The sequence below is a fragment of the Poecilia mexicana genome, unplaced genomic scaffold (assembly GCF_051168715.1).
Source record: "Poecilia mexicana isolate PSO_F unplaced genomic scaffold, ASM5116871v1 scaffold_7, whole genome shotgun sequence".
NCBI classification, from domain to species: domain Eukaryota; kingdom Metazoa; phylum Chordata; class Actinopteri; order Cyprinodontiformes; family Poeciliidae; genus Poecilia; species Poecilia mexicana.
The window spans coordinates 10,025,193-10,037,112 of NW_028263376.1; the positions used below are offsets into that span (position 1 = coordinate 10,025,193).

Below are 11,920 nucleotides of genomic sequence, written 5' to 3' on the forward strand. Positions count from 1 at the left end.
AAAAATACATTATGAATGCCCTGCCGCTTTAATTTAATTTCTATTTTTAAATCATCCCCCAGCCACTTCCTGTTGTCGTCTTCTTCGTGGTTTGAGTGGCAGCAGCTGGTTGTTGATCATGTGACTTGTGCGATGCAAATTAAGTGTTTTCATTGCAGTTGTGTGAAATAAACCAATTTTGATATCGCCAAAAAAACACATATTATCCAAGCACCAAAACTTTTATTGCCGCTAGAAAATCAGCGTGTTTCCATTAAGCTAATTTATTTTTGAAAAGTCAAATTACGTAATCATGTATTTGATGGAAATGCAGCTAGTGAAAGAGAAAAAGGAGCTCAAACACTGAGGGAGAGGTGGAAATGACACATGGGACCAGAGGAGCTAATTACAGGTGAGTGGATGCAGCTGGGGAAATAATAAACAGAATGGCAGGCTGAAGGGAGAAAGAAAGTGAAAGATAAATAAAAGACAAAGAAAAGGGAGGAAAGAAACTTGAACCTACAATAAACCTAGGATCAAATGAGGAAACTATCATTTGAAATCACAAACACTTAATCATAACACTTCATAGATCCAGTAGACCCCAATATAATGTGGGCATTTTTAAAAGTTTCATATTAGGTAAAAACATGTTTTAGTAAATATGTGATAATATACAGATTTAGGCCAAGTGGCCTCAATCTGGTTTAAATCATCTGAACCTTTAACTTTAATTTTCTGTGGTAAAACCTCTAAAAACTGTTTTCCTTTCTGTCTTTTTACCTCCATAACCTTTAACATCTTTCACTGGGATTTTATGCAACAATAGACCAAAACAAAGTAGTGCTTTATTGTGAAGTGGAAGGGAAATTAACTTTTGCATTCACTTTCACAGCAACTACTTATAAGTTCTGATCTACTCTTTGAATTTTTGTTGTCATTTACAAAAAAAAACACCAAATTATTTCTGCTGTATTTCTAGATTTGCAAAAAGACAATTGATATATTTTATTCTCTGGAATATTATAAATTACCGCAAAAAATTAAATGCATTTCAGTTGTTTTATGAAAAAAAAATCCAATAGTCTGTCACATTCATCAGTTTCAAGACAAATGACCTGTTAATCTTTAAATAAATATTCAAACCCATAGATTTTACAGCTAAACAGCGTTGCAAAATCTGATGAGATTACAGCCTTCCTGGGAAGCTCATGAAGCCTGAGAGAGAAGCCGATATGAGGGAACAAATTTATACTAAATGGATGCAGATGATGAATTATTAGGCTGAGTTATGACCTGTGATTCCACAGTGGGTGGAAAAAAATATTAGATGCAGCAACATATGAGGGCATTCCTGGAAAAGAATTTGCTGAGCCCAAGGCGCTGACATCAGCACGCCGCTTGACCCTGAGACAAGACGTCAGCACAGCAGGAGCACCTTCAGAGTGGGAGGCCGCTCTCCGTCTCCAGCCAATGACCCACCAGGAGAAACACAACAAAACCGCCAACTGAACCAGAGTTCATGACAGGCACATACACAAACATATGGCTGAGATTTCTGATTAAAAAGATGACAAATAAAGTTCTGCTTTCTTTTTTCCTGTTTTCCTCTTCTGTGGTACACATTCTGATTTATTATCTCTCTTCCTGTGTCAGTATCAGTGATTTGCTGCATCATATTTTGGTGAATATTCACGCAGTGTGACGGGGATGCGCACGTTGGATGACACCGTATCTGATGACAGTGCCGTAAGCAGCGACTGTTTGTGTTAGCGCTCCTCACCAGACCATCTGCTGACTGGCAGAAACAGAGTAAGAAGCAGGGCGAGCAAACAGAATGAGGAAAAAGAACTGGACCGGGTCCAGCAGACAGAAATAAACTGCCAGGCTGCCCTACGTTCACTTCAGAAGCTATTAAAATGGCCTTATTAGGCTTTTACTGTACCAACAAAAGAATACGTCACATCAATTTCATTTTTCTTATTATTATTTCCAGAAGCCAGTTTTAGGTGATTTTCCATTCATTGGTGCATGTGGAACGTATAATGAGCTTTGTGGGCAAGACTGTAAAAAATATGGAAATGAAGAAGTCGTGATCAGCAAAAAGCCCCACATATCTCACTGTCAATAAGTTTCTATAATTTGGTGTGAATAATTAGAAGCTTACAGAGCCAGGGTGTTCAAAGTGAGGCCTGAGGGCCATTTGCAGCCCCTTGACTGACTTTTTGTGGCCACAATTCAGGAAGAAATTAATAAATTAGGGCAAAACTAGGGTTTTTAAATCAAAATCTACTAAAAATGTTAGACGTAACTCAGTGATCAACTTTTCCAAGCTTTCTTGTTTCCTTCTGTTTTCATGTTATTCGGCTCATTAACATATACTCTAAAGTTCATGTTGGTGCACCCAAATCTGCTTTTAATTGGTCTATTAAAATTTGGCTGAATACAGAAAGTGAAATGAAGACTGACATAGATCTTGTTTTTATTGCTGAGAATATAAGTTCAGTTTTCTTCAAATCAGGCCCAAAATATTGAGCAATCTGGAGGCTTTTTATTAACAAGGAAAACCCATTAGAGATTTTGGATCTATGATCCAGTTCCCACAAAAAAAAAAAAAAAAAAAATCTTTTTTGTTTAGAATGGTTTATGCTTAGTTTGTAAGTGGATAAAACACAAATCACAAAATTTTGGATGATTTTAGTTTTTAAAGATAAAATTATTTTGGCCCACTTGACAAAAGGTTTGGACATTCCTGTTAAAGTTGGAACAATTATGGAAATTGTTGAAACACATCTTGCTTTTTCCTGTCTTTTTGTCTACAATAAGCTAGATCATATGTTTATGTTCAGATATGAAATTACAGAAGCTGTTTTAGTCAACTAAATGGTTATAGGTTCAGTATAAAAACAAAGTTTTTTTTCTCTCCCTTAATGTCTAGCAGTAAATCAGACTAAATGTTTCCTATTTTGAGTCAAAGACATTTTCAAAAACAATTCATATTTGCTAAATGACAAAATAATAATACCTAGTTTTAGTTATATTTTATATTACTTTTATTTTGATTTATCTTTTTTTGTGACGAAGGTCACGATGGCCAAACATCTTATTGTAGTTCCATTAGAGTCTTGGCTCCCATGTGGAAGTCCAGATTTTAGTCTGCCTTTTAATTTTATCTTTGGAGTGATGGCTTCTTCGTCTCTGAGTGGCCTTTCAGGCCATGTTCCCTATAACATAACTCTCTTACCAACTTCAGGAAAGTGTCTCCACAAAGTTTTCTTTTTTTTTGTTTCAACTGCAAAGAAAAAAAATGAATACAGTTTGGATTTTTTTTTTACAGAACCTGTTTAAAAATATTCAAATTGTTATTATTACTACTATTATAAGCAGTAGCAGGCATGTCATCTTATACTTCCACCACTTTTACCACAAAGTTTGGTTTTTTAGACCAATTAACCTTTTGTATTTCCACACTGCATTATTATTACTGTTATTATTTATGTATATTATTATTATTATTATTATTATTATTATTATTATTATTATTATTATTATGGTTTTTGTAATTATTATGCATCTGTATTTTCAAAGGTATTGTAAGCTTCATCACAGAATCTCCAAGTAAATATTTCATTTTTCTGATAAACATACACTGTAATTCGGCACCCATAGTATTAGCGTTTTGTGCTAAATACACTTAAGTAAATAAATTGACCTATATTTACCTATATTTATATATTATTAGAGTTCTCTGGAATATTTTTATTTCAGCGTCAGTGCATTCACTACATTATATAGCTAAATTTACATGAATATCCACCTTCTTTTTTATTTGCTTGCCACCAAGATTCCCAATTAAATGACTCAACCATTCATAACTACAGTGTGAAGGAACTTCCGCACTTCCATGCCTCCTAAACGTGACCGATATCACACACGTGACAGCATACCGACCAATGGGCTTGTCCGCCTCGGAAACACGTCTGAGTTCACGTTTGGTTGGGCTGGTGTTGCCTTTATTAACATGGGAATTATTAGATGTTTTGAATGAGTCGCAGACATTAATGCTCAAGGAACTAAAAACAGACGGTTTTTAGTTCCTAATTGAACAAAAAAGATTTTGCTCAATTAGTATTCACGATACTGTTTCTTCATATTTTTTTTCTGAAAATAACAACTTTAACCGACAAAATAATGACATGTTTTACAAAGTTGCTTAACATTTAAAAGCTAAATTATGTACACAAACTTTATTATTCAATATTGAATGAATAAGACTTCATGTTTGTTCTTATTTTCTATATTTTATTCTTAAACGTGATGTGTTGAGTGGACAGGATTAGTAAAAGCCTTGGACAGTGAAGGCAACATGAAGCCGGCGTATGTATTGCTCCGCACATGCGCAGTGGCTCCATCTGTTATGAAACGCGGTACAGTAGTAGGGCACAGGAGGAACACGGAGGGATTCTCAGGCAGAGACTGCTGGCACGTACCCGGTACACATCGCTGATTTGCACTCCTACAGGACCGAAGAAATGATTCTTTCTCTGGGCTTGACATAAACATCACTCCCGGGGAGGCAGCACAAGGTATGGCGAGGCTTTATTCCCGCCTTGTGTGTTTTATTTTAATCTAAAGTAGTAGAAACGGCGCCGCGCAGCTTACATAAGCTCCGCTCCGGTGACCCCGTTTCGGTCTTTCCCAGCAGACAAGTAAACTTCCTCCTGCTTAAATGTACGTCTGTCTTCAACTACTTGAGGCCAAAATAAGAAATTAAGAATGTATATATGCTTAACGTTATATAAATACTAATTTTTAAGTTCATATGAGGTGTTCTGCAGCATTTCAGGCCCCATTCAGACAGTCGATGTGACCTAATTTCCATCTGGAGGAGTCGCAGTCGCTGACCTCATACTTTAGAAAGAAAGCGTCTGTTTTTATAAACAGAACAAAGCTTTTTGACTTTTATAGGATTTATCAGAAAATAATAACCATTTAAATTAACTATAACCAATCTATTACAATAGAATGTACTTTATAGGGTTTTAATGCAATACCTTTTGAAATAATCCCTAATATATATTGCAATATTAGATTTTCAATTAGTATTGAATAGATAATGAAATCATATGTTTTTAAAATTAATAACTCGGCACCTTTCTATCAGCGTCCTGTTTTCAGTATATAAAACAATAGTTAAGGACAAACAAAATGTTTCTCTTTTTTAAATAACTTTGATAATAGTATCTTGGTAATATTATTTGTTATGGTTTATTAAATTTAGTTAAGTGCTGTTAAGGTGCTCCATTGTCTTGTTATTTTAAATTGTAACATAACTGATTAAACTGCATATATTTTATTGAATCTGTATTTATCTAAATTGCATTGGAGTAATATGGATTGAAAGAACAAAGTTGCATTTAATTTGATTTGAATCTGAATCTAATTGTGTTGCACTGAAATAAATTGGACGAAATTGGATGTGAACTGGTTATAGTAAATTGCATTGTGTCCAAAATAAATCTAATTGGATATATTTGCTAAACTATGATTTATTATTGGATTTTGGCCGGATTAGGCCGATTTGGAATAAGTTGGATTGATCATTTAGATCTGGATATGAATGTGACTGCATTGCATTGAATTCAATGGATTTGGTGTGGGGAGAAAAAGTTGATTTAAAGTGAATTTAACTTAATTCCCATCCATTTTATGGCTGTTTTCTCTCATGAAGTGTCTTAGGATTTCTTTTTTGTCAAAAGTTTGATTAATTTGGAGCGAATTGAATCGATGCCATTAGGATTCCTCTGAAATCCGGCCACCTGTTGCCACTGCCTGGCTGTGTGGATCCTCACAGAACACTCATTCCCATGTTTTCCTCTTGTAACATGTTAACGCATCAATCCTCCACTGGAAATGACTGAATGGGTGATAGCAGGAAAGCTAAAACATGTTTATGAGTTATGATTGTTGGTGTATGAATAATAAATGAAAAGGTAAGCCCATGGGTTCATTAGGGGGAATTCATGTAAATGTGACTTTCTGCAGTTTTTTACCTGAAACTTTCTGAACTAAATTCTGTCGTTTCTGTAATTTTGGAGTTTGTACCTTAACAGTAGGAGTTAACTTAAATGGGAGTATAAGTTTTTATATTTGACTGTATAAGTGTATTTAGCGACAAACCATGAAGCAAGATGGTAGTTTTTACATAAAAAAAGATAATGGCTGAATTATTGGATTAAACACATCAAGCATAGAGTGTGTGATCTAGTTTAATAGTTTAAACACCAAATACACCTTAACGTGCCTTAAAACGTCCAGTGGAAACCATCTTGGCACAGAAGCTAATATGTATGGTTTTCCATATCGCCACAGTTACAGCCAATCAGGGACAAGGAAAATGGATGAGGCTCCTGGTGATTGGTCACCTAATTTAGACACAGGAGAAACAACCATGCAGACTTAAAGTTAATTTAGAATATTTTATAACCCAAAGTCATGTTGTAGGAAGCTGGAGCACCCAGAGAAAACACATTCATGCATCCGGAGAACAACTTTATGCACGCTGCGATTTGAACCCACAACTTTTTTGTGCAGCTTAAAAATGGTTCTCATTGTGAAATAAATAAACAGTCAGTAAATAAATGAACTATGTATTCTTTATAAAATGGCTTAAAATGGTGATATTTTTGCTGCCACGCTATGGGAATCTAGTTCTGTAAATCCATTTAGCGCGGCGGTTCTTTTTGGCTCCTGCTAGAGTAAAAATAGCAACCACATCTCAAAGAACGATGAGCATATGGTGGTTCTTCTAGCTGTCAGTGGGTGATTTTCTGATCCTTCCATTCAGAAAACAAGCGGTGAAAGAGGCTGCAGGCGCGCCAAGCGGCAGCTTGCTCTGCAGCGGATGAGCTTCCTCTAATTAGCAGCCGCTCGTCTGCCACGGATGCTCTGCTCGTCTTCCTTCAGCTGTTCAGTTCAGCGTCCGGTTTCCACGCTGGAGGCTGGAGCCTTTTGCTCAAACGGGAAAAATAACAGCTTGAGTTCTGACTGTGTTCAGAGATGCGTTCAAAAAAAGGCGGAGGTGACCCGTCTTTGTGTTTGTATCGAAGCCAGCTGAGTGAATGAACGGCTTTCCTACGCCTGGCATCCTCCGCCAACAGAAAGACTCGAGTTTTAGGAGAACATTTTGGATCTGCAGCCAAGTTGCAGTTCTTATTTTAGTAACTTATCGTGCACCTAAGCCTGTCATGATCATTTTGCTGGATGATAAATTGTGCCAGACGTTATTGTGATAAACAGTAACATCGTATGGAGATCATTTTCAAGTAATATACAGGGAATGGCATAATGAATCAAGAACACATTCTCAAACTTTTCTCAAGTATAAATTATTAAGATTGTTTTAATTAATAATGCAATTAATTTATTGCTCATTCTGAAAGGCCTACTTGCACTTTTGCTTTCTGGACAAATAATTTCCCAAATTCCCAGCCAATCAGAAGGAGAACTGATGACAGGAAGAACTTTTCTGCGGTTTCTGCAGAACCTCAACATGTCCTGGACGTTTTCTGGGACAAAGGCGACATTTTTTCTGTCCTGCTCATCTCTGGCTGTTTGCAGCTGCAGCTCTCACAGAACCACCTTATGATCCAGAAAACTGCAGTTTGGATGTAAAATAATGAGTCCTGGTAAAAAGCTGCATTCAAATCCAGATTGTATGTCCTGAAAATACTTGGGTCCTGATGTTTGATTATTTACTACTTTCTGTTTGTCCTTTGCAGAATACGATGGCTCCAAATTCCATCCACTGGTTCCGTAAGGGGCTGCGCCTCCACGACAATCCGGCCCTCCAGGAGGCGGTGCGGGGGGCTGGCACCGTGCGCTGCGTTTACTTCCTGGACCCGTGGTTCGCAGGCTCGTCTAACGTCGGGGTCAACAGGTGGAGGTAAGACCATTTGTCTGAGTTTGGCTCTGAACTATTCACTCTGTAGCTCCTCACTGACGAATGAAGGAAAGATGAACAAGTTTCACTCACTGCGAATATTTTTATTTGTGCTTTTAAATGTTAAGCTAAGAAACGGAAGTGAAGCATCATTAACTCTGGATGTTTTCTGTTGGAAAATATGTGTGAATTTCTAAAATGGATTATTCTCAGAAGTATCATTTCTTAATATTTAGCTCCCAAGGAAAACAGATCAAGTTTTCCTACCATTGCTAAAACATGATTGGTGTAAATGAGGAAATCGGTCTAGTTAAATCAAAGTTCTGACCGTTAGGAAAGTTAGAATCAATAATTTCAGTTTTGTTTTGTACGGTCAAGAGAAACGACCGTCCCTCTGGACTCTTTGGAGTCACCTGGTGGGTTCAGGAATATCTGAGCAGTGGGACTTTTCTCCAAATCAGAAACAGGAATAAAATGTTCAGTATTTGTAAAAATGTAAAACTTTAAATTGGTTCTTTTGTTATTCTCTGATTTCTGGTTGTTTCTGGTCTGATCTGCTGATTCTGATTTTCTCTTCAAAGATTACCAACCAATACAAACTCACTTGTGTAAAATGTTCTTAATTCAACAAATTTAATTGATCTAACCTATTAGAGGTAAAAATAAAACCCAAGTGGGGATTTCAGGATTATTCCAGGTCCAAATTAAGATTTTGGTTTCAAAAACCTCCAAGTGAATGAAATTATATTCAGTTTTTATAAACTGAAACAAATAATGTGTAAAAAATATTTTTTTTTGTTAGCTGTTGATTTGCAGTCAGAGCATTATTAACACTTTCTAAGTTTTATTGTTTTGGTTCATTAAACAAAGATTGTAGCTTCACTCTCAGTTTCGTGTATTATTATTGTTGTTATTGCTTCTCTTAGCTGGAACCTGAACCAAACTTTGAGATGACTTTTAATCTGACTGGGTGTGAAAACGACGACTGATAATCTAATCTGGGAATCATAGTCACTTTCCTCCAGGCAGCTGCAGTACTGCACTCTGCAGCATGATGTCAGCATTTCTCTGCTTTTGAAGCTTCATTTCACTCATTTCCAGAGATCTGAAACAAATCTGTAAAGTTTACTTTTTGCCTAAATTGCTGAAATTAATATTTTAGATCTGTACTTGCTTTTAGTGATTTAGATATGGTGGATTTTTTAAGGCACTATCCAAGCATGTTTTCAGAACACAGATTTTTCTAGTTTCATTCAATTTTTATTTGCAAAAAATACAAAATAATAGTCAAAGTTAAGAGTTGTGAGCTGGAGGAGAGCAGTCAGTGGTTCCACAGCCACAAGGTGCCCTTTGGTTTAAATCTGCTTTCCCATAATCCCCTTGGTGCAGGTCAGTCTGCAGGTGGACATGAGGTCAGTGCCTACCTTTCAGGGTCGATGGGAACTCACCTGAGTCCAGTTGTTTGAAGAGCTGCGTCTCTTTGGGCCGAGTTCAGGGGTCACTGGCCTGCTTTGGTCTGTTTCCCTCCCATGTCTGTTTTTAGCTCATTACAGAAGCAATCAATGCAGAGAGAGCTTTTGACTCGGCGCTGGTCTGGATCTAAAAATACTCAAGTTCCTCCGGCGGTTCCTGCAGGAAACGCAGGATTTCAATAACACTTAAGATTCAAATACATTTATTTTAGGTTTCAACTCCAGTAATTATAAAGAAATCAGGAGTTACATTAAATATGACCTTACATTTTTATATTATTAGCAGCAAAGCATGTTTATCCTCTTATGATGCGTATGATCCAATATTAATATCTGGATCAGTCCCAATATTGGAAAAAACTCTAGATCAGGTGTTAGTGACAATGTTTCTGATCTATTCAGTCTAATTCTATACTTTGTGCTTTGAGTGACCTCATGCTTTATTATTTATTTTACATCATATTCAGAGTAATTAATTGCACTTTCTGAACCATTTCAAAGGTTTGTTGCAGTTTATTTTGACATGTTTTTGCCAGTTTTTTATTCTCCTGGATTACACTGACGGCACAAATTAAAGTTGGGTTGTTTTTCCATGTTTGTGAAAAGATTTTGTGTATTTAAGGGGGCTGTCCTGGTGCACCGGTGTCAAATACGTCAGTATTTCAGTACATTTGTTCAAACAAATAAACATTTACAGACAGGTCAGCTGATTTTCGGCATCAGATCGGTATCGGCTGATTCTAAACCTCAGATATCAGAAGTGGAAAAAGTGGATCAGTGCATCCCTAACTTTGTCCCAGTAGAGAATAGATCTTTTCCTGACACGTGTTTCAGAGCAGCTTTAAAAGTAAGTACACCCTCTGAAACGTGCACAGCTGCCCTGACACAGGGCAAACCATCATCCAATTAGCGCTGGTGATTTTATTTCAATGCTCTTTAACTCTGTTTCCAGCTTGAGGGTTAAAGATGGAACCAGGTTTTATCTAGTCACTTTGTTTTGAATGAAAACGTCTTATTTCACGTCATCCTTATGAAATCAGACGTCTTTGAGATGGAGGCTTTCCTGATAACCCCGCTGATTATCCAACAGCTTCTCAAATGTCGCATTGTTCTGAAAAACAAAACTCGTGCACATAACAGGAAACTGATCTGCAGGGTCATAATGGCCAGATGGAGGTTTTACCCTGCGCTACCTCTCTGGTGACATCTGTCATTCTAACATAAGGACTTGTAATTCTACACCTGAAGTGTAAATAATTAGAAGTTTTTCCAAAAAAAGGAGAAATGTAGGTGAAATCTTTGAAGGTAATTTAGGTCAGTGTGTCAGCGCAGGAAGCGGTTATGTGATTGTGACCTACTTGTGGCGAGATCTTCCTGTGTGGCCGTTACCCAACCGGTACTGCTTGAGGTGGAGGCGCAGAAAAAACCAGCTACGGCTCAGTGAGCTGCTCCTAACACACGCAGCACGAAGAAAAACATGTCGCCATTCATCATCAGCAGGAACGCAGAGCTGCGTTTAAAGAGCCAACAGGTCGTCTTCGTTAATCAGGTTTCAGTTCAGCCAGAGAGCCAGAATCAGAAGTTTAGATAAAATACCTCTACATTTCTTTCCTTTACACATTTATCCCCTTTTTTGTGTTATTTAAACTTTTCAGATAATTGTTTTGCTTATTAAAATGAAAAATCTACCAAACCAGCTTGGTCTGTTGTGCCAAGCTTGTCTAGCCAAGTTTATTTGTTTAACACATTTCAGCAATAAAGCAGGTCAAAGTGCTTTACGTCATAAAAACGTGATTTCCCTTCATAACACGTTTATTTTATTTATTTTTTTGTAGAATGAGGTCAGGCCTTGATATTGCATACAGTCTTGATGCAAAGTAGGAAAAGTAAACACTCTTCTAAGGTTTCACAATGATGTAAATACAACCTCAACTGACCAAGAACACATGACCCATTACACCATGTTTATAGATATTTTTACCCATAATTCACTCAAAGTGCAGGTTAGGCCAAGTCCACAAATGGTTGGATATCTGATAAAACGGATACATTTTTATGTGTTTGGGCTTTTCATCAACACAAAAACTGTTTAATGTCACTAAAAATTATTATTTATATGAACTTCAACCAAAGTGGAGATTTGAGTAAACTATGAATAGAGATTTTGCATCCTGTGCATTATAATCTGCAATAAATAATGCACCAGTATATCTACGTACATGCTTTGACATAGTTTTGTTTCATTAACTGCATTTGCTGCTATATAAAAGTAGCTATTAGTGATACATTTAATTTGACATTTACAAAAATCTCAAAAGTTTTACAATTAAAACAACTGGTATAAAACAGCAACAAATGCCCATAAAATACAGATTTAAACATTAAAATATGAAAATAAGACGCATTCATAAACATTAAGACAGGATTTTAGACCCGCAGTTGAACCTGTATGTTTGTCCCCACAATTTAACTTTCTGCCTCCATGTCTAATGAAGTCATGGTTGCTTAAAGCAATGGGCTCTTTGCA

General features: G+C 36.6%; 1 long non-coding RNA gene across 1 annotated transcript; it reads left to right on the forward strand.

Moving 5' to 3' along the window:
* The first annotated feature begins 4,405 nt into the window (after positions 1-4,405).
* On the forward strand, positions 4,406-11,749 carry LOC148158346 (uncharacterized). Its single transcript, XR_015763759.1, has 2 exons — positions 4,406-4,565; positions 7,761-11,749. It is a non-coding gene; the product is annotated as an uncharacterized LOC148158346 (long non-coding RNA).
* Positions 11,750-11,920: the final 171 nt, after the last annotated feature.